This window comes from Ambystoma mexicanum, chromosome 5p, assembly GCF_040938575.1.
Source record: "Ambystoma mexicanum isolate Mex_15411 chromosome 5p, UKY_AmexF1_1, whole genome shotgun sequence".
Lineage (NCBI taxonomy): Eukaryota > Metazoa > Chordata > Amphibia > Caudata > Ambystomatidae > Ambystoma > Ambystoma mexicanum.
The window spans coordinates 544,843,192-544,870,094 of record NC_090930.1 but is presented as its reverse complement, the minus strand read 5'-3'; the positions used below and the strand labels follow the sequence as shown (position 1 = coordinate 544,870,094).

The 26,903-nt window shown below is 47.4% G+C and overlaps 1 protein-coding gene across 1 annotated transcript in view; it reads left to right on the top strand.

The window, feature by feature from the left end:
• UTP14A (UTP14A small subunit processome component) overlaps window positions 1-26,903 on the top strand; it is a 684,761-nt gene that overhangs the window by 36,661 nt on the left and 621,197 nt on the right. The gene's annotated exons all lie outside the window — the stretch shown is intronic.

The following is a 26,903-nucleotide window of genomic DNA, read 5'->3' as shown; positions in this document are numbered from 1 at the left end:
GATGCATAAGCTGTTCCTGTTCATATGGGAAACTAACCTGAAATGTCAGGCAAATCACCTCTGGGAGAGTACCAACAGAAACTCCTTACAGAGATTTCAGCCTCATTGCGCATTATCAGTTAGGCGTGTCTGCTTTTGTAGGTCCAAATCGCCAGGGCCCATGTCGGGATTACCCTGGAAACCACAAGTGATTTAAAGTTAGTCTATGTGGTAGGTGAGTGCAGGATTTGGGACTTCAGGCTTATCAACCTAGTTACAGCTTGGACATATATCCTGACATATAATGTCTTGAACACTTCTTTCTTTTACATAACATTGTTTCCCATACTATTTGTATTTAGAGGTAAGCATTGGCAATAGGTTTATTAGTATAGGCCATTTAATTTTGACAAGACACCACTAGGACTGCGTTATTATTATTTGATGGTTGTAGCTTGCTCCCATCTTTAGATTTAGGATTAGATAGGCGTTTTTCAAACCCTTTTTGAAGTTCAATAAACACCCTTGAACTGTGGTCACTTGTGTCTGTCTTACTATTGAAACCATGCCTTTCTTACACTGCCGACCTGCAACCCGACTTTGTAGCTCAAAACCAAATGTTCCAAAAAAAGGTGTATAAAAGCAAGTAAAAGTTCCATAATACTCAATGGGTTGATTCCCTTTCCTCTGAGTCTTTCCACTTTATCCAAGATTGTCTTTGTATCTTTAATGAGCAGGCATGTCTACTATGCCCTGAAACAAGGAAGAATGGGCTGGACACCTTTTCCAAGTTGTCTTGAGGGGCTCAGACCCTTGATGGGCATGATCTGCTTCCCAGGTACTGCCGGAGGAAAAATAGCCTGGATTTCACTCACAAGTTGTGTTGAGGGTCCCTGACCCTTTCCTCTTTATCCTCTTCTTGGCCCACTCTGCTGCCAAGTAGGGTACTCAACGTTCTTAGATTCACAGCTTTTTCTCTTTTTCTTCTCTTTCGTCTTTCCCTCTTCTTCCCCCCCCCATCCCCCTGCCTTGGTTTACTCACCTGCCAAGGTTTGTGAGTATTGTAAGCAAGGCATGGTATCGAAGTACAAAGGACACAGTGACCACAGTTCAAGGGTGTTTATTGAATTTTCACAAGGGGGTGAAAAACGCCTATCTAAACCTAAATCTACAGATGGAAGCAAGCTGCAACCATTAAATAATAATGCAGTCCTAGTGGAGTCTTGTCAAAATAAGAGGGCCTGTACTAAAAAAGCTATCTGCAATCCTTACCGCTAATAGTGTGGGGAAATGGTTCATGCAAAAGAAAGAAGTGTTCACAAAATGATAAGTCTGGATGTTCGGGCGGTTAGCCTCCTTTGCCCATGTTTTCAGCACTGGGCAACGCGGTTCACTCGTGCCAAACACACACACTGGCTTCCTCGACCGGAGGATACAGTTCCAATTCCAGAATCAGGGCCTTCTGTGCCCAAGTCTCTTTTCTTACCAAAGTCTCTTGATTCAGAGCGCCTGATGTACAAAACAAAAATGGAAAGTTATTTTCTTATGATGTGATTCAGGTGTCTCTCCCTGGATCCCCCTCAGCCGGGCTCAGATCCCTTTATTTTAAGGTTCCTAAAATATTCCTTCTTGGGTGACTCGCGGTTCACCGCGGATCCCCCTTATCCAGGCTCACATCCCTTTTCCGCTTTCAATTAGTCTTCCTCACCCAGGCTCAGACCAATTACATTTCACTTTATGCTTATCGAAGACTTTGGAATGTGCACAGAGTTTAGCTTGACCCGTCACAGGACCGCTTCGATACAAAGTTCTGTTTTTACAATGCAGTTGCCCTTCAGTTGGATACCTAATGGAGACCTTCGAATGAGCACCCACGTGGCGTCGGACTACTCTATACACAGTATCTTAGTTGGCTTTTTCAAAGTTCATTTACGCCTTTTAGTTTCCTCATTACATGTGCTTCAAACACTGTCCTTTGAGGATTTCTTCATACAATGTTGCCGCTTGCAACCTTGGTTCAAACACAACTGATTTTGTATCAGTTTCTCCAACTCACCGGCTGTGCTGCTTTTAGTGGTGCAGCTTTCTTGCAGAAGACAAGGAAAGTACCACAGCGGCAACCGCTCCTCCCGGCCTGGGCTATCAACTCGGGCGCTCCCCGGATACCTTTGATGCACTGTGTAGGATTGTTAATCTTCAGTTCACGGTCTTAGGCTTTGCACTTTCCAAGGCTCTTGAAAATAACTGCTTTTGGAGGTCAAGGGTATTTCCCTCCTTCCAACCCTCTCCGGTCTTGCTGCCTTTCTTCTTGTGTTAAACCGCCATCTTGGAGCTGCTGCTTCCTCTTGTGCTTTTCCTCGCTGAGATTATGCTTTTGTGCTCCGCCTTTTATCCGTGTGCGGAAGTGTGATGGGAGTCAGGTGTGTGTAATGATCGGTAATTGCCTGACCATGGTGTTGGGACATGTTGGGTATACGGCTATGGTGTTGGTCTGTTGTCGCTCATAGTGAACTGTCTGTGAGAAAATGTTCATGGTGGGAAAGTCGGGGGGGGGGGGGGTCGTTGAGCCTCTAGGTATCCTACCTGGTAGGACTGCGAAAAGGTGTCACAGGGAAGGGATACTGTGTCTCAGCCTTCGGTGTCCCACTTCCACTCCCCGAAGACCCCTCATCCAGGGGATCCTCCCTCTCTGGTCTACCCCCCGGAACTGTTTCCATAGTGATGGCCATGTCCTGGCCATCTGGATGACAGATCCCTGGGGACTACCGGGTGAGCTACTTTTAGGTTTCTCACATACCCTTCCCCCATGCGATGTGGCTGCATCTGTTTCACAAGGGAACCGTGAGAGGAAATCTACATTCCCTTGGTCTTTACCTTTTCGGTGTTCCACAGTGAAACAGTAGGGCTGCAGGTCCAAGAACTATCGCATGACCCAAGGGTTGGCGTCCTGTGGTTGGCTAATCCAAACTAGTGGAGAATGGTCCATGACGAGTGTGAACTTTTCTTCCTAGGAGGTAGTACTTAAGGTGGATTAGGGCCATCTTGATGGCAAGGGCCTCTAACTCTAGCACAGAGTAATTTATTTTATGTGGGAAATGTTTGCGACTCGTAAACAGGATGGGATGTTCTAATCAGTCGCAGACTTGTGATAAGACTGCTCCTAACCCTGTAAGGGAGGCTGTAACGCTCACCTGATTCCCGCAGAGGCGCCGGTCTTGACTGGGTGAATGCCGTATCTTCAAAGGTGATGTGTAACACACGGTTGGCTCTTTGGGCTGGACCTCTGTGCACTGTATGTCTGACTCGAAGAGTAAGATGTCTGCAGATAGAAAATATGGGATTAATGAACTGGGGTTATTGGGTGCCTCTCTCCTCTTCCCTTTCTCTTCTCCTGTAGAACCCCAAAGGTTAACGCCCTCACCTTAGGTAAGTGAAGGCCGAGCTTTCCATCTGCCTCGGGGCAGGGTGCCGTAACCAGTTTCTTCACTGGATAAGGGTGCAGGCCTCTTGACCTCAGAGGACTGCTGTCCGTCGTTAACTGCACGAGCGGTAAGTTCTGGGCACTTCAAATGTCTTAAAAGTCTTTTGTAAAGATATCTCTTGTTTTGCAGGGTTCCGGCGATGGCGGATGGCGGGCTGAAGAGAATTGAGGATCGAACCCGCGTGAGGAATAGAAGCGCCTGGAAGCACGTAAGTAAGCGCTTGTAGCCTGCTTCACGATGCGCACTAACTGTCCCTTTCATCTTGCAGGTACAAGTTCGGAGCTTTAGAGAAGCTGAAGGGTGCTGGAATACCCACTGGATTCGGCGTGGGAAGGAATAATGGCACGTGAGTAATAAAGTTGCCCAATGTCTTTAGACGCACCTTCTTTTGTCTTTCAGATGCGGGATGCAGCGCCGAAGACCTCCGGAGCATGCGAAGAGTAGGTAAACCTTTGTCTTTCAGATGCCGGAATGCAGTGTGAAGACCTCCGGAGCATGCGAAGAGTAGGTAAGCCTTTGTCTTTCAGATGCCGGAATGCAGTGCGAAGACCTCCGGAGCATGCGAAGAGTAGGTAAACCTTTGTCTTTCAGATGCCGGAATGCAGCGCGAGGCGTTGGTGACAGCCGATGGACCAGGTAAGAGATGCGCTGCCACTGAAGACCGTAGTGCTAACCTGTTCTTTCTTTGTCTTTACAGGTGCTGCTGAAGACTGGATTCCAGGATGATAAGCCTTTGTTCCCTTAGGCCCAGGATCAGAAGCTGAAGACACGATGAGCGTTCTGCTGCAGAGAATGCAGAATAACGCAAAGCAAGATTCATCCATCGGGTGTGGTTTAAATAGCCTCCTGTAGTGCTTAGGTGTCTCCTTCCACAGCCTCGCCTAGGTAAGAAAAGAGTTCCTGCTTTCCAGAAGAGTTCCAGTATTCTGAACCTAGGGAGTGGCTCCTGCCCCACCCAACAGGAAAAGTAGTCCCAAACAGAAGAGGATCAGGGGCTCAACTGGCAGGTAAGTAAGCAGCATGGTCTGCTGCAGGTAAGTCCACCTAAGCATTATGAGCCCGGCGCTTCCAGCGCTGGCACTGGGCATCTTTATGAGCCTGGTGCCACTGGCGCCAGGACAGGGTCCAAAAGGTCCCAATTGGGACTGGCTGGCACTCGGAAACGGGGTTATGGGTCTGCTTCCAAGGGAGTTGGGCAAGTCCTGATCTTTTGGAAGCAGAGATCATGACAGCACCCCCCCCTCAAGGCCCCTCCCAAACCGGGCTTCTCCGGGGGTTTTGGCTTGTTAGGAAATGTTCGATGAACTCTTTTGATTAGACGAGGGGCGTGGACATATTCTGCAGGTTCCCAGGATCTTTCTTGGGGACCGTAGCCTTTCCAGTCAATCAGGTAAAATAGTTTAGATTTGGAGATCTTGGAATCCAGGATGCTTTTGACTTCAAACTCGAGTTCTCCGTCAACTAAAATAGGTTTTGGAGATTTAGTTAGTCGGGTTTGAGGTTGCACGGGTTTTAATAGAGAGACGTGGAAGACCGGATGTATCTTCATGTGAGGGGGCAAGTCCAACTTGACCGCTACTGTATTTACTATGGTAGTGATGGAATAGGGACCAAGGTATCTTGGGTTGAATGTGCGTGGTCCTTTTAGAGGTAGATATTTGGTGGATAACCAGACTTGATCTCCTACTTGATACTGGGGGGCTTCCTTCCGATGTTGGTCTGCTCCTTTCTTGTATTGTTCTTTAGCCCTTTGAAGGTGAGAAACGGCTTCCTTAAAGGCTTGGGTGATTGTAGAATGCAGGTGGTCTACTGCTGGTGTTCCAAGATCTTGGAGTGGATCCAACTCCGAGGTTCGAGGGTGACTACCGTATAAAAGAAAAAACGGGGTCTTCCCATTTCCCGAGTGGACAGAATTATTGTAGGCATATTCGGCTATCCAAAGGATATCTTTCCAAGTTTTTTCAGTTTGTTGTAGCATGCAGCGCAAATACTGTTCCAGAGTTTGATTGGTCCTCTCGGTTTGTCCGTCGGTTTGAGGGTGGTGGCTGGTCAAAAGTCTCACATCAATTTGAGCCGACCGACAGCAACTTTGCCAAAAATGAGAAATAAATTGACTCCCTCGATCCGAAATTAGAACTGAAGGAAAACCATGCAGTCGGACGATGTTTTCGAGAAATTCTCGGGCCAGAGTTGCTGCTGTTGGTAAGCCTTTGAGTGGAATGAAATGCGCCATCTTGGAGAATAGGTCCACGATTACTAGGATCGTATTGTATCCGGAGCATGGAGGTAGATCGGTGATGAAGTCCATAGAAAGCGTATGCCAAGGGCGAGGTGGGATGTCAATAGGGCGTAAGAGGCCGGCTGGTTTTTCCTTTTGACTCTTGTTTTGGGCGCATACTCCACAGGACATTATAAAGTCTCTGATATCTTTTCTCCAAGACGGCCACCAAAGGTAGCGCTTGATCTGTTCCGAGGTTTTGGCCATACCGGGATGTCCTTCCATTAAAGAATCGTGATAACAAGAGATTACCTTTTTCTGTAAATCTGTGCTGGGCAGGTATAACCGTTTTTGGAAATATAATAGGTTGTCATTCACCGTAAAGTCCTTTCTCTGCAGATGCCAATTCTGTATGTCTGCTGGAGTTACCAGTAGCCTGGCTTTATCCTTAACTTCCTCTATGGATTGTGTGGCAATTACACCCAGAATTCTTTGTTCGGGAATGATAGTTACAGGTTTAGGATTGATCAAATGTTCTTCCACTCCCATCCGAGAAAGGGCATCAGCTTTACCGTTTTTTGTACCAGGTCGATAGGTGATTACGAAGTCAAACTCGGCAAAGAATAGTGCCCAACGGAGTTGCCTAGACGATTGAGCTTTTGCGGTTTTCAAATATTGCAGGTTTCGGTGATCTGTAATCACAGTAACGGTGTGTCGGGCCCCCAGAAGATAATGCCGCCAAACCTTAAAGGCGGACTTGATAGCTAGAAGTTCCTTATCAGTAATAGTGTAATTGATTTCAGGAGGCGAGAATTTGCGGGACCAAAATGCCACGGGATGCAACTGATTGGTTACTGGGTCCTTTTGTGATAGAACTGCCCCCATGGCAAGGCTCGAAGCATCAGTTTCAACGATGTAGGGGAGTTCTGGCCGAGGATGTTTTAAGATCGGTGCAGAGATAAATCTAGTCTTCAAATTCTGGAAAGCTTGTTCCGCCTCGGTAGACCATTCAAAACGTTTGTTTTTCTTTAACAAGGCGGTGATGGGCTGGACTATTCGAGAGAATTCAGGGATAAACCTTCGGTAAAAGTTAGCGGAGCCTAACATGCTTTGAACACCTTTTACGGAGGATGGCGATGGCCATTTGAGAATTGCATCGACCTTCTTTGAATCCATACGCACTCCGCTAGGTGATAATATGAATCCCAAGAATTCAACTTCAGTCACGTTGAAAACACATTTTTCCAATTTAGCGAAAAGTTTGTGTTGACACAATCTCTCGAGGACCATTTTCACGTGTTTCCGATGTTCAGTTTCCGATGAAGAATAAACGAGGATGTCGTCAATGTAAACAACAACACACACATCTATGAGCTCTCTGAGGACATCGTTCATAAAATATTGAAAGGCGGCCGGGGCATTGCAAAGTCCGAAGGGCATGACCTGATATTCAAATAGCCCATACTTGGTGCGGAAGGCCGTCTTCCATTCATCGCCCTCTTTTACTCGTACCAAGTGGTAGGCTCCTCTAAGATCCAGCTTTGTATATATGCATGCTTTTCTGACTTGGTCCAGGAGTTCAGGGATCAAAGGTAACGGATATCTATTCTTAACGGTGATCTGGTTCAGGGCACGATAATCTATACAAGTTCTAAGGTCCCCTTCTTTTTTTGGAACGAAGAACAAAGCTGAGGAAGCAGGGGACTTGGAAGGACGAATAAACCTATTCGCTAGGTATTGATCCAGGTATTGTTGGAGGTGAAGATTCTCAGGCTCGGTGAGGGCATAAATTCTACTACAAGGAGGAGTAGATCCAGGTATCCGGTCTATCTGGCAGTCATAAGACCTATGAGGAGGTAGAGAGTTAGCCTGATCCTTCCGGAAAACATCTTGGAATTCTAGGTATTCAGGAGGTAACTGGGGAGCCTCCGAGGAAATTGCTGCTAGTGCAACACCAGGTCGAGGGTGACAAGTAGACACATTCTGGAAACTGAACCGTTCTTGCTCGCCAATCGATCTGAGGATTGTGCTTTTCTAACCAAGGAATTCCTAGAATAATCTAGAACTGAGGGGCCTTGATCACATCGAACACGATCTTCTCATGGTGTCCATCTTGACTTATTAGCGTCACTTCTTGGGTGGTATGCGTTACTGGTCCGGAGGCTATCTCCGTACCATCCACCGTAGTAATGACGTCCTTTACAGCCTTTGGACAAAGAGTCAGATTCATCCTCAAAACCATTTCATGATCTACATAATTGCCGATGGCACCGCTGTCGACGTAAGCTTCAATCGCATGTAATCGATCTGGATGTTCAGGGCTAATGAGGACCATAGGTATCACGAAATGCGAGGTCACGGAACTGGTTTTAACGCTCGGCAAGAGGACCTCTATTCTTGTCGGGCGAGGTCGTTTCCCTGCTCAGAGTTTGTGACCCTGGTAACTGCAGCTCCTACTGCCTTCTTGGCTGGTTTCACCGGACAGTCTCGAAGAAAGTGCCCAGAGTTTCCGCAATAGAGGCATAATTGCAGCTGTTTTCTCCTTTCCCGCTCCTTTTGTGTTAGTGGTCCTTTCAGGCCCCCTATTTGCATGGGTTCCCCGGAGTCTACTCCTTTGGTAGGAGTTGGTGATTTGGAAAATACTCGAGCATCAAACTTAGAACGATCGGCCTTCCTGTTCTGCAGTCTGTGGTCAATTTGAACGACTAAGTCAATATAGTCCGAACAGTCTTGCGGGGGATTCACTACTTGGGCTAACACATCTTTGAGCTCTCCACGTAAACCTCTATAAAACAGCGTAATCCTTTTGTTCTCAGGCCATCGAGTTTCCACTATCAGTCTGTTGAAAGACGCAATATAAGCCAAAAGGTCTTGATTACCCTGTCGCAATGAAAGGAGCTCATTGTCCAAGGCCTGCCCCTGTGAATGTCTTGCAAACAGTTTTTCCATACTGAGCTGAAAAGCTTGAAAATCATGGAGAACAGGATCACCTTGATTAACTAGAGGGATCGACCAGTCTGCCGCATTGCCACTAAGGTACGAAAGCACGAAAGCTACCTTAGCTTGATCAGTTGGAAAGGCTGCTGGCCGGCATAAGAATTGCAACCGGCACTGATTAATGAATACTGCAAACCTCTTTGGGTCACCAGAAAATCGTTCGGGCGGAGCCAGAGGTACATTCCCAGGTAGGTTGATCTGCACTGGGTTCGTAGAGGATGTTGAAGGAAGATTTGCCCCTGATGCGGGTAACGGAGTTTGTCCGGCTTGTGACTGTAGCAATTGTCTAGCGAGATCGTCTGTTCGCTCCTTGGAAATAATCAGTTCCCTTCTTAGAGCATTCGTTTCCTGACGGGCTGCATGCACTTCTGCTTTTAGTTCCCCAAGTAACTGGGCTAGCTGGTCGGTATCCGAGGTTTCCATAGTGCCTGGGTGGGAGTTTTGCGGTCGGCTTTGCGTTCTGTAACGCTCACCTGATTCCCGCAGAGGCGCCGGTCTTGACTGGGTGAATGCTGTATCTTCAAAGGTGATGTGTAACACACGGTTGGCTCTTTGGGCTGGACCTCTGTGCACTGTATGTCTGACTCGAAGAGTAAGATGTCTGCAGATAGAAAATATGGGATTAATGAACTGGGGTTATTGGGTGCCTCTCGCCTTTTCCCTTTCTCTTCTCCTGTAGAACCCCAAAGGTTAACGCCCTCACCTTAGGTAAGTGAAGGCCGAGCTCTCCATCTGCCTCGGGGCAGGGTACCGTAACCAGTTTCTTCACTGGATAAGGCTGCAGGCCTCTTGACCTCAGAGGACTGCTGTCCGTCGTTAACTGCACGAACGGTAAGTTCTGGGCACTTCAAATGTCTTAAAAGTCTTTTGTAATGATATCTCTTGTTTTGCAGGGTTCCGGCGATGGCGGATGGCGGGCTGATGAGAGTTGAGGATCGAACCCGCGTGAGGAATAGAAGCGCCTGGAAGCACGTAAGTAAGCGCTTGTAGCCTGCTTCACAATGCGCACTAACTGTCCCTTTTATCTTGCAGGTACAAGTTCGGAGCTTTAGAGAAGCTGAAGGGTGCTGGAATACCCACTGGATTCGGCGTGGGAAGGAGTAATGGCACGTGAGTAATTAAGTTGCCCAATGTCTTTAAACACACCTTCTTTTGTCTTTCAGATGCGGGATGCAGCGCCGAAGACCTCCGGAGCTAAGCTTTTGTCTTTCAGATGCCGGAATGCAGTGTGAAGACCTCCGGAGCGTGCGAAGAGCTGGTAAACCTTTGTCTTTCAGATGCCGGAATGCAGCGCGAGGCGTTGGTGACAGCCGATGGACCAGGTAAGAGATGCGCTGCCACTGAAGACCGTAGTGCTAACCTGTTCTTTCTTTGTCTTTACAGGTGCTGCTGAAGACTGGATTCCAGGATGATAAGCCTTTGTTCCCTTAGGCCCAGGATCAGAAGCTGAAGACACGATGAGCGTTCTGCTGCAGAGAATGCAGAATAACGCAAAGCAAGATTCATCCATCGGGTGTGGTTTAAATAGCCTCCTGTAGTGCTTAGGTGTCTCCTTCCACAGCCTCGCCTAGGTAAGAAAAGAGTTCCTGCTTTCCAGAAGAGTTCCAGTGTTCTGAACCTAGGGAGTGGCTCCTGCCCCACCCAACAGGAAAAGTAGTCCCAAACAGAAGAGGATCAGGGGCTCAACTGGCAGGTAAGTAAGCAGCATGGTCTGCTGCAGTTAAGTCCACCCAAGCATTATGAGCCCGGCGCTTCCAGCGCTGGCACTGGGCATCTTTATGAGCCTGGTGCCACTGGCGCCAGGACAGGGTCCAAAAGGTCCCAATTGGGACTGGCTGGCAGTCGGAACCGGGGTTATGGGTCTGCTTCCAAGGGAGTTGGGCAAGTCCTGATCTTTTGGAAGCAGAGATCATGACAGCGGCGTCTGTTTGTAATACAAATTCATTTGAGAAATTACTACATGTAGGATCAGGTTCTGGCACAGGGTTTGTTTTAAGTTGTTGTAACATGTCATCTTCGTCAGTCCAATTAATTTTCTGGGGTTCAGTTTTCTTTAGTTTGTCTGGCTGTCCTGTCGGAGAAGTTTGGGATAAACCTACAGTAATAACCGATTATCCCTAGAAATGCTCTGAGATCTCTTTTAGTTTTGGGTGTAGGGGTATCTAAGACGGCTTTCACTTCCTCGCGTTGGGGTTATACACTACCATTCCCTACCAAGCAGCCAACGTATTTCACGGCAGACTGGGCTAGTCCGCATTTGGATGGGTTGGCAGTTAGGCCGGCCTCTCTGAGGGCTCTCATAACAGTAAAAAGATGGAAACATTGGTCCTTCCAAGTTTTACTAGAAATGACAATATAGTCGATATAAACTCCACAGAAATTGGAGTAGGGCTGTAACATTGTGTCAATAAGTCATTGGAAAGTGGCTGGAACATTGTGTAACCCAAAAGGGAGGACCTTGAACTGAATTAGTCCTAGGGGCGTTGGGGGGGGGGGGGGAAATGTATTTTCCTTATCAGGCCCATATACTGGGACCTGCCAGTACCCTTTTGTTAAATCTAGGGTGGATAGAAAAGTGGCGTTTCCAAGCTTATCAATTAGGTCATGGATGCATGACATAGTATATGCATTGAAGTCGGAAATGGCATTAACTTAACGGAAATCTATGCAAAATCTACAGAACTGGTCAGGTTTGATGGCCAGTACGATAGAGCAGGACTATGGGCTTGAAGAGGGCTCGATAACATTTGCTCTTAACCTCTTACTCACTTCCTCAACCACAGTCTGTTTACGGGCTTCTGGGAGTCTATACGGTTTTAGATCAATCACTTTTCCCTGGGGTGTTCTAATATAGTGATAGGTGCCTTTTACTCTCCCTGGTTTCACCGAGAATATATCGGGAAACTATGTGACTAAATCTTTTAAATCTTCTTGTTGTTGAATAGATGGCTCTGGAGAAATTAATTGAGTTGTCTATCTCTTCTGGCACCAAACAGTAGAGTTTAACGGCATGGGTGGCCGACGGGTTTCCTTCCATTCTTTTAAGAGATTTCCATGATGTAGATGGGCCTTCTGTTTCCTGTCAGGTTGGGTTACCTTAGAAGTACAGGTTCCTGTTTGTTCCAGTATTTCATATGGCCCATGCACTTGAAGACAAGCTTGTTTTCCGAGGTGGGTAAGAGGACTAGTACTTTGTGTCCTATGGAAAACTATCTTAAACTCACCTTTTTGTCGTAAGTGTATTTTTGTTGGATTTGGGCTTTTTCCATAAAAGTACAGACTAGATCTCAAACAAGACTCATATGCTCTTGCAATCTGGTAGTGTTTTGCAAGAGGGGAATGGTTGCTTCTTCTCCATCTTCCATGTATCCCGGAGCATATCGGGACATCTCTAGGTTCTCTACCATAGAGTAGTTAAAAAGGAGAGCATCCAGTAGATGCCTGAGGGGTTTTCCACACTGCAAATAGTGCCCAGGGGATCATTCGGTCCCAGTCCTTCCCGTATTTATCTGCCAACTTTCTTGGGATCATTTTAAGTTTTATTGAATCCTTCTACCAAACCATCTGTTTGGGGATGGTACACGGAATTTTCTCTAAATTGGTAATATGGAGTAGATCTTTGACTTCAGCCATGAGCTTGCTCATATAATTTGAACCTTGATCCATCGGGATTTCCTCAGGAAAGCCAACCCTGGAAAGATACGGTAGGAGGTGCTTTAGAATTTGCTGGGTGGTATTGTTCCGCATGGGGAATGCTTCGGGGTATCTGGTTGCGTAGTCAACAATCACGAGGAGGTATTTGTTGCCCAGTCCGGCTGTTTCTAAAGGTCCAATGATGTCCATCCCGATTCTTAAAAAAGGGATTTCTATGATTGGTAAAGAATTCAGAGGGGCAGGCATTGGGGTCCGAGTGCTGGTTTTCTAAAACATTTAATGCGTCTAAATAAAGGTTTTTATATCAGAGTGGATACCTGGCCAGTAAAACGTCCCACTGATATGTGCCTGTATTTTGGTTTGTCCTAAGTGCCCCTCCAGTCAGATGGGAATGCGCAATCTCTAGTAGGATCTTTCGGTGGGTTTTGGGGATTACTAATTGTGTTATACCTAAGCCTTCTATAGATGTTTCTTTTATATATAGCAGCCCCTGCTTTAAGAAGAAAAAAGGCTCCCCTTTTCAATACCTTCTCCTGGAATAGCTTGTAAAACCGTTTCAGCAAGTGCTGGGTCATTTTGCTGGGCAAAGGCCTGGTCGGGATAGATAGTAGGCTCCTCTCCCGTTCTCTCTTTGATGTTAGGTTTATCAGCTTCCCCAAAGCCCAAAGTACATCTTTCTGTTTTGTCTGGTTGACTTTCTTTAAAATGAGGAAATGGAGCCTTTTACAGAATTCCTGGGGCATTTGGTCCCCACGATGTACTTCAAATGTGATTTCACCATGATTCTGTAAGAGAACCTTTGTCTCCCCTGAAGTCTGGATTGATGACGCCCGCTAGAACGTCTATACCGATCTTCCAGGCCAGATTTTGCGGCCATTCTTATGCAACACCAAGCAGCGGTATTAAAACAAAGTATGTGGGAATCATTCCTCTTTACCCAGGAGGGATAGTAGCCTCTCTACTGCTACAGATATCTAAGCCTATTGTTCATTTCGTGGCCACCAAGGGGTTGGAGACTCTATGACTAAGCTTCTGAAATTGTAGGGTTCCCCAATTTGTTTCAATTGAGTCACGTCCCACTTCTCTGACACCCTATGTAAGGAAGGCATCTCATTGAAGTAAGACAGACACAAGTGACCACAGTTCAAGGGTATTTATTGAATTTTCCCAAGTGGGTGAAAAACGCCGATCTAAACCTAAATCTTCAGATGCGAGCAAGCTACAACCACCAAATAATAATAATGCAGTCCTAGTGGAGTCTTGTCAAAATGAAAGGGCCTATACTAAAAAGAAACTATTGCCAGTCCATACCACTAATTTACAAATAGTGTGGGGAAATGTTCATGCAAAAGAAAGAAGTGTCCACAAAATGATTAGTCGGGATGTTCGGCCCGTTTGCTTACCTTCCCCATAATTTCAGCACGGGGCAAGGTGGTTCACTCGAGCCAAACGCACACTCTGGCTTCCTTCCTTGACACAAGGATACAGTTCCTATTCCTGCATCAGCGCCTTCTCACCAAAGTCTCTTAATTCAGAGGGCCTGATGTACAAAACAAAAATAGAAAGTTATTTTCTTCTTATAATTATGTGATTCGGGTGTCTCTCCCATGATCCCCCTCAGCAGGGCTCAGATCCCTTTTCTATTACGGTGGATCCCACTCTTCTGGGCTCAGATCCCTTATTAAGGTTCCAAAAATATTCCTTCTTGGGTGACTCCCGGTTCACAGCGGATGCCCCTCAGCTGGGCTCAGATCTCTTTTCCACTTTTAGTTAGTCCCCTTCAGCCTGGCTCGGACCAATTACAGTTCACTTTATGCTAATCGAAGACTTTAGAATGTGTACAGGGTTTAGCTTGACCCATCGCAGGACCACTTGATACAAAGTTCCTTTTTTTCAATGCAGTTGCCATTCAGTTGGATACCTAATGGAGACCTTCGAATGAGTGCCTACGTGGTGCTGGACCACTCTGTACACAGTATTTTAGTTGGCTTTTTCAAAGTACATTCACTCCTTCAGTTTCCACTTGTTCGCACCTCTCATTACATGCACTTCAAACACTGTCCTTTGTGGATTTTTTCATACAGTGTTACTGCTTGCAACCTTGGTTCAAACACAAGCTGATTTTGTATCGGTTTCTCTGACTCACCGACTGTGCTGCTTTTACTGGTGCAGCATTCTTGCAGGAGCCAAGGACAGTACCACAACGGCAATTGCTCCGCCTGGCCTGGGTTATTGACACAGGAGTGCCCCGGATACCTTTTTAATGCACCGTGTACGATTGCACAGTGTACGATTGTTCAGCTTCAGTTCCCTGTCTTAGGCTTCTCACTTTCCAAGGCTCATGAAAATAATGGTTTCTAGAGGTCAACGGTACTTCCCTCCTTGCAACCCTTTCCGGTCTTGCCACCTTTCTTCTTATGTTAGACTGCCATCTTGGAACTGCTGCTTCCTCGTGTGCTTTTCCTCCGCCTTTTATCCATGGGCGGAAGTGTGATGGGAGTCAGGTGTGTGTAATGATCAGTAATTGCCTGACCTTGCCGGACCATGGTATTGGGACATGTCCGGTATACGGCTCTGGTGTTAGTCCATTGTCGCTCACGGTGAATTGTCCATGAGAAAATGTTTGTGTCAGGGAAGGGGGCGGGGTCTGGGGATTGAGCCTCTAGGTATCCTACCTGGTAGGACTGGGAAAAGGTGTCACCGGGATGGGGATACCGCGTCTCACCCTTCGATGTCCCACTTCCACTCCCCCAAAGACCCCTCATCCAGGTGATGCTCTTGCACTGGTTCTCCCCCAGGAACTAGTTCCAATAGCAATGGCCGTGTCCTGGCCACCTGGATGACAGATCCCAGGGGACTAGCGGGCGACACCTTCAGGTTTCTCACAGTATTCTCTATGTATGCAAAGGTTGTATTTCCCCCCCGCCCCACACCCATCCTTTTCACTAGTTGGGGTATGTGTTCCTGAAATGGGTCCCAGAGATCTTCACTTGGTTGATCACAACGTTCTCTTTGACCAATCTCTCTCTTTGATCCACAGCCTTGGTTTACTCTCCTGCGTACCACTGGTGTCTGCAAAGTTTGTACTCCCCTTTATTTTTGGTCTGGGTATGTCTTACTGATGTGGGTCCCAGACTACTTTCCCTAGGTGTTAGGCAAGATTGTACGCAGTACCCTTTGGGTGCACTACAATAACCTTGACCTCCTGGTAATAGGGACCCAGGACCCAACCTTTGGTATAAGTCTGAACTACACAGGTTGGTAGTGTGGCTGAGCAGCCAGGCTTATCTTAAGAGGGTTCAATGTGAGCAGTAATGTTGTGACAGAGTTTCACAGTAGCAGTTACTCAAATAAACCCTTATACTGAAGGTTTCTTGATAAAACAATTATACATTTATTTCACAGTCAGTTGTATAAGCCTTCTTCAGAAGGGAGCACTATATGTAACAATTAAAATACACTTCAAAACACACTGTTAAGTGTGATATCCATTGGGATGGCACACACACTTCCTACACCCTCAGTTGACTTAAATTGCTAGGACAAGGGGCGTGGCTTAGCAGCCATGGTGTAGGCAGCTCTTCCCTTGAGCTCCTGAACATCCGACAAAGATCCTGAAGCACAAGACCAGAAAAAGATCCCGGAATCACCCGAAAAGAGGCATGCAGCTGTCTGAACATGAGGCCCGTTGAATAAGTGTACAACTGACTGCATTGGACAAACGAGTCCATGAATAGGGCTCCCGAAGTGCAGAGACCCGGCTCGATGCAGTCGAGGACAAGATGGCGGAGGTAAAAGGACAAAGGGAACCTCCGATGCACCCGAGGGTCGAAATGAAGCATAATGTGTAGCGCGAGGGATACGGACCGAGCTGGCGAGCAAAAGATACTGAGAGGGTGCGCGGGGCCTGCCATCACCATTGCAACACCCTGGAATGCTGGAGCAAGTTTGTTGCCTCTATCTGAAATCACTGACCGTTGATGGCGACGGAGGCTGGCAACAGTAGCAGGAAGAGGAGCAGCCCGGTGACGCCTTCGCTGGCGGAGACAGAGGGGTCAGCATGGCGCAAAACACCAAGGAACTGGCCAGGCCTACGGCGCTGGAGCTGCCGTGTGCAGGCAGTATAACGTGGACAGTCTGGCGGACCTGAGGCGCACGTCGGAAGGGGAGTGGGGGCCGGATGAAGTGAGCGCTCTCTGGGCTGTATAAGTAAGTCCAGCGAAGTACGCACAGATATATGCAAACGCAATGGGCCTGTGTGCGGGGAGCATTGAAGAAAAGCTGATTACAGGCAAGATGGACAGCAGCAAACAATAGGCAAACGAACAAAATCTCTGTTGCCTAGCCCAGCCACAGTGCCGGAAGTTGTAGGCGTTAACACTGTAGCGCGGGCCAATCCGCGCAAGGGTAGCACCCCCCGTGGCAAAGAGGCGACACGGTGCAGCAATAAGGTCTGGGAAGTGGCCTGCAGGATGGTGGCAACAGTATTGGCAACAGTATTGGGACCTCAGGAGAAGTGGCACCGCCCCGGGCGTACATTGGCATGAAGCTACCAATGTAAATGGTAGCGCTTGGCACAGGCAAGCAAGCACCAGCCATGGTGTGGAGGTGACTCCCAGAGAGAAAGAGAGTTACACTGCGAAGGAAGACACGCCCACAGCTCCTGAGGCGGTACATAGAGGGAGATCCCTCATAGCTAACAGACAACATCGAGGCCACAGTTGGGGTGGAAAAAAGAGAGGATATTCCCCAACAAGAGGCAAGGAGGTGCCACAGCGCTCCCGGCCCGGAGCAGCTTATGAGCCAGTGAAGCTGAGTACCAGCTTTGAGTCGGGATGTGAACTTGACGACAGGAAGAATAAGGGTGCCCCTAGATAAAGAAGGCGCGCCGGGAGCATTTGCCATGCGCACACTGAGACAACACGGAAATTGCGACGGGCCACGTCATACGAAACCCTCAGCCATGTGAAGGACTGCGGAGGAGCACAGACCTGATCACTGCTGGTGCATCAGACTCGAGAGTTCATAACAAGACGGACATTTCTGTGAGGGGAGGCAAGACCAAGGGCAAGCAAACCACAATGGACATTTTTGCTAAACCACAGCAGTCCCCGACCACTCCAATGCAAAGTGTGGCTAATGAATCCGCAGTGGCGGCAATGCCAAGTGAAAACCATATGATCTTAACAGCCATAACGGAACTGAAAGCTTCATGGGGGACAACGATGGCAGAGTTGAGGACTGCACTAGAAACGAAAATAGATGCGGTTGGAGTGGAGGTCAATCTGTTGAGGCAAGATGTGAGAGCACTGGCGGAGAGGACCAGTGGCCTGGAGAGTGCAGTGAAAATCAACACAGATACGAACAATGCCAAGGCAGTCCACATATTGAAGCAGCAGGTAGCCAACCCGGAGAACCGAGCAGAGGAGGTCGAAGGAAGAGTGAGACGCAATAACATACGCGTGGTCGGTCTGCTGAAGGGGAAGAAGGCCAAGACCCCACGAACTATGTGGAAAACATGATCATACAAGAGATGGGTGCAAATAAGCTCTCCCAAGGGTTTGCGGTCGAACGTGCGCACAGGGTCTTGGTGAGGAAGCCGCAACCTGGAGCCCCTCCGAGAGCAATTAAAGCGAAGATCCTAAACTACAGGGACAGGGAAAAGATCTTAGAGTTCTTCAGGAAAGGAGGGACGATAAAAAGAGTGTCTGCGACCATCCCTGCATACCCTGACTACACTATGCAAGTTCAGAGACAGCGATATAGCTACGTGGCGATCAAGAGGAGACTGCGCACAGCTGGATTTAAATATATGTTGCTGTACCCTGCAACACTCACAATTCTCCACAAAGACAAAACACACTTTTTTGATTCCCCAGAGGATGCGGCGATGTGGCTGGACGCACATGGCTGCCTGGAGCGAGATGAGGAGCAGGGTTGAGAGGGATACGATAAGTGATCAAACAGTTATGCATGCTAAGCGAAGGTTGCAGGGTAATGGGTAACTGTAACAAGAGACATTTGAGCACGTAGGACTGGAATGTAAAACATGTAATGTAATAAGAATACGCAACCATACGCATCTGACAGCAAATGGCAACACTGCGGTTCTCGGATACCACTCTGGACTTTCCTCACATCTGGGGTCCAGAACTCTGTTGAGGTGACTCAGGCTTGGTCAGTCCTGCATCAGGGAAGTCCAGAGGATCTTCCTAGCACTCGGGTCCGACTTAAAAGCAACACACACAATCTGGTATTCCTCTCCCTGGCACTTCGGTTCCAGCAGCAGCAGCAGTGGAAGTACAGCCAGCTCAGAGAGGATGCCCAGACAGGATTACTTTGGAGTTGATTGGTCCCACCAACTCAAAGGGAGACGTCGTCCTTGCATGTCTTTTCTAGTTGAGGTGAATTCAGAGCTTCAGCACAGCAGCAGGGTTTCACCGGGCAAACTAATGGTCCAGGAGTTGCAGCAGGCGTCTCTTCCAAGTTCTTCTTCGGATTCCTTCGTCCAATGTTCAACTCTGCCTTCCAAGCCAAAAAGCCTCTACTTTTATGCAGGTTTCTCCCATTCATTCCAGCCTAGCTGTCAATCACACAGTTGGGTGTCTGTCCTTGCCGGACAGCCAGCCGGCCAATCCCCTTTGGGTGCATTCCTGTAACCAAGGAGATTAAGCACAGGGAGTTTCGGGCACCTCCCCCACTTCCTGCCCCTGCCAGACATACTGTGAATCCCGCCAAAGACAAAATGAACAAAGGGACCAAACCTGGTTGGTTTGTCGTGTAGAGTAAATCTCAAGAAGGACCTTTCCAACAAGAAATGGCAAAAAAAGAAGACCGGGCCATTTTGTCAAAATGGGCACCCATGGGTGCTTTACTGCAGCTGCGAACGCAGTCCGCGGTAAAAACACACAATGGTAGTAAAAAGTAAACCAGCGCACCAGCCATTAATTGTCGAAAGGGTAACATAAAATTGTTACATGAGAAACTAGACAAAGGGGATACTAAGTAGCTCCTCCAAACCCCTATTGGAAGATGGGTTGTGCTGGGTCTAGAAAGTTACAATTGTAAGTAAAGTCAATTTCACTTTACTGCTCTTGGAAACAGTAGTTTCACCAAGAGACAGTATTTAAACCTTTGGGAAATCTAAGAGACTTCCCTTTTGCCACTGCACTGAAGGTGCTGTGTGACACAATGTAAAGATGAGCCTGTGGAGTTTGTCAGACTCCAAAGTCAAATGTCAGAAGAAGCATTATGCATGAACCCAAAAGCTGCTAAGGAGATCCTGTGAGCAGACGACTGGCGCATACCAGAAAGCCGAGTCAAAAACCTATATGCTATCAAAACATACCGGCGGATTCATACACGAAGAAGATCGTATCTGACTACATTTCCCAACAACTTTGCAAGAAACACACTTATGCGACTAAGTCTGACTATTCTGCACACCAAAAGCACCTTAAAAAGATACAACAAAGAGCTATCAAGCAAATGCAGGTTATGTAAACATAAAAATGAAACCTTAAGACATATATGTCTATTCAGTCCTGGATTAAAGGACCAAACGTCGATACATCTTTTGCCGGATTTGCGAATAACCGGCAACATTGACACTGAATCTATCAAGCAGAAGAGCGCAGCGTCCACTATGCAACCGTGAACTTATTGAAAATCGCCCTGGAGAAACTGGGGAGTTCAACAATACATACCTGCTCCTAAGGATGCATACACTTTTTATTCATTTATATTGTTTTTGAAAGTTGAGATAAATGGCTATAAAGTTTGTAATGAACTAAATGCTGAGAATAAAAAAAAAGAAACACAGAGAATAAATCACATTAAAATTACATGAGAGATCAAAAGTCCAGCAAAACGAGCTGGGGTCTCTAAGGTAGAAGGGAATTAACACATTTCTGAGAATTCTACCTAACACTAGGTCACTCTGTGCTCTTCAAGCACTCTTTGTGTCTCCCCCACCCTGGGACTAGCCATCCTTGTACCTGTAGGGTCTTGGCTGTTCCCCTCTATTTGTTCGCTGGTCTACCAGGAGCTTCTGCAGATTTCCTGGTTTACCAGGACCTTCCATGGTCTTCTGTGTGTCTTGCCAGATGTTGTAAGCACTCCGGCAGCTTTGGTCACCGGCAGGTTTTTCCCCTCTCCTCCAGTCTGCTTTCCATGTTGCAGGCCCTCAGCGAGTCTGCTTCCCTCCTAGGCAACATCTGCCTCTCTGCTCTGCGGTCCTGCACGTCCCCGGGCGCTCTCTCGGCTCTGGCTGAGCCAACAACGAAGACGCTTTCCTTCTCTTCCCTTGCTGCTGTTGAATGACAGGCGACCAATCAGATCACCCAAAAGGCTAGAGCGCACGCATTAGTTCTTGGCAGTGATCTTCATTACTCACTGCCTGTGCCTCATCCCAGTAGTCCTTGCCTGAGATAAACTGCAATAAGACCTGGGGCCATTGAGTAGTGTGGAATTAGAGGGGTTTTGTGGGAAAGTGAGAGGGTCAACAGGATACCACATTCACCCGGGATAGTCCCTACTCTCAATGGGGTCCTCCCTCCCCATGACATCTGTAGAGGAGCAGATGGATATGTCATCTCTAGCTCCCGCCCCCTCACCTCCAGCATATTGAAATAGCAGGAGAAGAGCCATATGTGGGACACCAGGTATTGTCCCAATACTACATCGAGTGTATGAGGGACAATATGCACTCAGACAACTATTTCGAATGTGCCCTTGCACTGAAAGGGTGGAAGGATGTCTGCACACACGTGTTGGAGAGAATTCCTACCTACGGAGTCCCTCAGCAGCTTTGCTGGATTTCTAGGATTTATTTTTTCACTTGGTAAGAGTATGAGCCTTTTTTCCCACTCTTACATGTGTTTTGCTATGTGTGTTTCTACTTTTTGTGTGATCTTGGGCGCTGGAGCCTCACCTACTCCAAGGCACCATATTTTTCATGTGTGTTACACAGCACCTTCAGTGCAGTGACACAGGATTGTCTTTTAGACTTCCCACCGACTCCATTTTCTGGGGCTGACTACAGTCCCCCAGAAAAGGGTAAAGTTGCCATTAACTTTACCTTAGTCACTTTAAACCACAGACCCAGTACACCCCATCTTCCATGGAGTATTGGAAAGGGTTAATTCTTATACATTTTTTATCTGTGCCTCTTGGGGCATTGTTTCGCTCCCTTTACATTAAGACTTGGCTGGTGGCAGTGGTATCTACTCCAACTTTCTACCGTGATTATCGTACATAAACGTGGTAATGTTTTAGGCTATTATATTACCCTCAGACATAAGCCCGCTTGACCAAATACATTTAATTTTGGCTGCGGCCGGGTTTATTCGCCATTTCTTTTTGTTAAAGTCTTTCTCGTGTTTTATTCTGCGTGCCAAACCAGGTTTGGCCCCTTTGTTCATCGCTTTTTCGCGGCCTTCCACACAGAAGCCCTCCTTTAGGCGCCTGAGAGTCTGGGTAGGCAGGATGTGAGGCAGGAGTTTTAGGACCCCTGCCATGGGTTGCCTTGTTAACCCAAGTCACACTCTTGTCTGATTGGCTAAGGGGACTGGCCTTGCCAGGCCAGCCACCCTGCTGTGTGATTGACAGCCAGGCTGTATGAATGGGGGAAAACTGCATAAAAAGCAGGTCTGTGGGACTGGAAGAGCAGAGTCGCCACTGGAATGAAAGAACCAATGAGGAACTGGAAGAAGAGGACCCCTACGACGACTGAACCGCCCGGTGAAGCCCTGCTGCAGGTCCGAATCTCCAGAATCTGACGACAGAGACGATCCGGCAGCAATCTTCTTCCCTTGAGCTGGTGGGACCAACCAGTTCACCCAAACTGCAAGCCAGGACCCCTCCTCTGGTCGAATTCGCTGTACAGAGCTACAGTAGGCCGGATGGCCAGGAAGGTCGGACCCTGCTTGGGCTTTAAGGAGCGCACCTTTGCTCTGCTGCTGGTTTCTTCCCTGGGTAGCGCAGGACCCTCCAGTCTTCCTACTTCTGATCAGCCCGATAGTCGCTTCTGGAACCGTGAGCCTGCAGGAACTTGTCCTTCTCTTCTCTTTGAACTAACCTTTCTACCAACCAACCTCGTCTGGAAACTGTGCCACAACTTTACCGCAAACTACCCTGAACTGTATTATCTTGAGCAAAAGACTTTGGCCCCAAGCCTTTTCTATCTGATTTTATCATTGTAGTCTCTCTTGTTCGCTTGCCCTGAGTACTTGGTCTGGATCAATTTCTGTTAACTTTTGTTTTTCCCTCCCTTTTAAATTGCTGGAGTGCCATTTTGCTCGCACTTCATTTTGTGAGCTTAACTTGTCTGGAATTTAAGGAAAGTGGTGTGGTATATTAAGATTGTGATTTTTAGACTGCTTATAATAGTGTAATGTTATACAACTGAAGAGTGAAATAAATGTATATTCTTTTACTTGAAAACCTTGAGTCAGTGTTTGCCTGAATCATAGTAATTGCTGTCCTTTGTGTAACTATCTGATACTGCTCACTTACTCTTGAGATGTCTGGCTGCTCCGCTACTGCTACCACTTTAACTGTGTAGTACAGGCTTGTACCAAAGGTGAAATTGTACTGTCACTTGTAATCTTAATTGTGTGTGGTGTTCCCAAAGGGTACTGCATATAATTCCGCCTAACTCCATTGGACATCGAAGCGCTATAAGTGAAATCTAACGAGAGCGGAGTGGCGTCATGAGGGAAAGACACAATATGATAATACTTAAAAAGGATAAGATGTAACTGGAAGTGATAAGAGAAACATTTAATTGAAGGCGAAGAAATCCTATGCGCCAAAGAAATAAGTAAGAAGTGATGAAGTGAATGTACATATTGCTCCCTTGATCCCCCACATTTTCCCTCATTGGAGCAGCATGGCATGGCATGGCATGAAGATAGCCCAATGGAGCTTTGGAAATCGCTGGGCACTTCCCCTGCATCTTGTTGAGAAAGCAATCTTTATTACTATAATTTTTGCTGTGCACGTGACACGCACCAAAAATGTGCGAGTGTTGCTAATCTGTCACGATCCATGCCCCTGACCCCCTCAGGTATAACAGCCCCCCAGCAGCAGCGGGGCTAAAGCCCTTTACAATGGCCCCAAGGGCCTTACAACTCCATCAGAAACATACACAGCGTCAGTAATGGCACCTTTGGCGCCAGGCTCATTATCAGGAATAAAGCAATATCAGTTTTGGACCTTAAACGAATAGTGCGCTCAGAGATATTATTTGCTAAAATGATGGCCAATAGTGTAAAACATAGTTTAGACATATTTTTAATGGAAGTTCCTATGTAAACACTTTGAGCAAACAAGGCTCAAAGTGTTTACATGGGAGCATCCATTTTGTGATTTCAGGCAGCCTCCTCCGCTCTGCCCTGGCGGCACTAAACAAGCAGCAAAAGCCTCCTACTCTGAGCTTTTGCTTACTGCAGCCGGAGCACAGCTGAGGAGGCTGCCTTCACTTTCCTTTTATGTTTTTGGAGCTCCGCAAGCCCAGGGAAGCACAGAAAATGTAAAATGAAGGCAAAAAGCCGAGGCGCGACAATTAAAAATACGTTGTATTTGTGATTGCTATGGTTGGAAAACCACATAAATCATAAATACAACAACGTTGTTATTCTGACTGCGGCAGCTTTAGCGTGGAGTTTCCTGGGCTCCCCCAACCTTGAGGGAGTCCAGGAGACTCCAAGCGAAAGCTGTCGCATTCAGAATAACAACGTTGTTGAATTTGTAAATACTGCTGCATTTAAAAATCCAGCAATGTTGTATTTCTCACTGCGGCAGCTTTCTCTTGGAGTCTCCTAGATCCCTCAAGATTGGGGGAGCCTAGGACACTCCACGCGAAAGCTGCCGCAGTGAGAAGCACTGCAGCATTTCAAAACACCTGCGTTGTGTTTTTGCCTGTAGCGGCTTTCACTTTGGGGCTTGCGGGCTCCCGTGGGAGCCCTGGAGACCCAAAGTGAAAGCCAAGGCAGGCAGAAACACTGCAGCGTTTTTGAAACACAACCGCGTTCTGTTTCTGCCTGCCATAGCTATCACTTTGGGTCTCCGGCAGCCAAGATTTGTTAACATATATCGCCACTTTTAACAGACTTGTCGTTGAAACTGTGTAGCCTGAGGAGAAACGAACAACGTTATTCCATCAACGATTACGGGGGGAATTGAGACGTCCTAGCTCAGGTGGTAAACCCGCCAAAACACTGTGCAGAGTTCATCAACCTAGTGGTGCAGCTAGACCACAGGCTGCAAGATCAAAGGACAGATCGAGCCAGAACGGATAATCGGACTGTGTATGCATGCAAATTGGGGGGTACGGAGCCCATTAACCAAGGCCGAAAGAGACAAAAGGAGACAACAGCAATTATGCCTGTACTGCGGGAAATTGGGTCACTTCCTAAAAGAATGTCCGGTAAAACCCCCTAGGAGAACAGTTGGAGCTACAGAGAAAGAAGGAGGAGAACAAGAGTCGGAAAACTTCCAGGCCCGGCAAGCGTAAAGATCTGTTTGTCGAGCGAAGGAAAAGAGCCACATACCTCACACCTTGCCCTGCCTGTGATTTTGATCAGTCACCAACAACCGTCTCAGATGCATGCTGTGGAGGCATACATAGACAGCAGAGCCGTTGGTAAATACATAGACCAAGGCCTGGCAACAAGGATGGTGCTTCCCCTCTGTCAGAAAACGACAACTGAGAAGGTCACCACTGTTGACGGCACGGAGATAGCTTCTGGTCCTGTAACTCAACGCACAGCAGAATTGACCCTTCTGTGCCAAGACGGACATCGGGAAGCCATTGCCTTCAACCTTATCAAGGCCCCTCAGTTCCGGTTGATTCTAGGGATGCCGTGGTTGGTGGCTTGCAATCCTAACAACGACTGGCAAGCCAATAAATGTGCCTTCTCCAATGAGTGTGCTCATGCGTGCTACCAAGTGGAAATGCCATTGTCTGACCCAGAGACACCTGTCCAAGATAAAGAGGCGTTGATACTAGGTGTACAAAGTACACTACTAAGCGAATACCACGATATCCAAGACATTTTCCAAAAAGAAAAGGCTAATACCTTACCCCTTCACAGGCCATATGACTGTCAGATCGACCTCTTACCTGGTGCACAAATCCCGTGTAGCTGAATTTATGCACTCCCCGAATCTGAAAATCTCCACTTGAAATCATATCTGGACCAATACCTGGCAAACAGTTTTATCCGCCCGTCCAAATCCCAGGCAGCCTCGCCCCTATTCTTCGTACACAATAAGGAGGGGGACTTCAGAACATGCATCGACTACTGCGCACTAAACCAGGTAACAGTTAAAAACCGTTATCCTCTACTCCTTATCCCAAGCCAAAGATGCCCACATTTTACACCAAATTGGACCTCAGCGGGGCATACCATCTCGTGCGTGTAAAGAAAGACGAATGGAAGACAGCCTTTCGTACTAAGTATGGGCTGTAGGAATATCAGGTGATGCCCTTTGGGCTTTGCAATGCTCCCGCCGTGTTCCAGTACTTCATGAACTATGTACTACGGGAATTGATCGACATATGTGCCCTAGTTTACATCGACGACATCTTGGTGTACTGCTCTTCTAAACAGGACCATGTCGGGAAAGTTCGCTCCGTCCTTGCAAAACTCTGACAGCACCAGCTATACAACAAACCTGAAAAATGCTCCTTCCATGTCACCGAAGTAGAGTTCTTTGGTTTTGTGCTCGCTCCCAGAGGCATCCGGATGGATATGCACAAAGTAGACTCCATCCTTAGCTGACCACCACCGTCTTCAGTCAAAGGTGTCCAAAGTATGCTCGACTTTGCGAACTTTTATCGCTAATTCATCCTGGGTTTCTCCCAGATTGTGCACTCGATCACTTCTTTATTATGAAAAAACACCAAACTGTTCCAATGGACAGAAGAGGCGGAGAAGGCCTTCCAGGAACTCAAGAAAAGATTTACCTCTGCCCCAGCGCTACGACACCCTCGCCCAGATCTCCCATATGTAGTGGAAACATGCCTCCAGCTTGGCAATGGGGGCTGTTCTTTCCCAAAGGGATCCCGAAACAGGCCAGTTACATACCTTGGCCTTTTGGTTGTGAAAACGTACTACACCTGAACTTAACTATGCAATAACAGACAAGGAACTCCTAGCGATCATGGCAGCCTTTAGCCTTTAGAGCAAATCGTACGATTACATGGTTTCCCCTCCGTCCTGATTTCTGACCGAGGGAGTCCGTTCTTGTCTAACTTCTGGAGGAAGAGTTGTGCAATTGCCCAAATCGAGTCACCATCCCTAAACTGATGGCCAAACGGAGCGGACGAATCAGACACTAGAGTAATACTAGTGCACGGTGCATGTTACATCAAGTAGAAGAAAGCTGGAAGGATGTGCTGTGGATAGCCGAATATGCCTAAAACGACTCGCTACACTCCAGTACCGGACAGAGTCCATTCTATACCATATATGGAAGGCACCCACGTACTTCCGAATTAGATACACCCATGGCCTTGGAAATGCCAGCGGTAAAGACTTTACATACGACCATCACTCAAGCCTTCA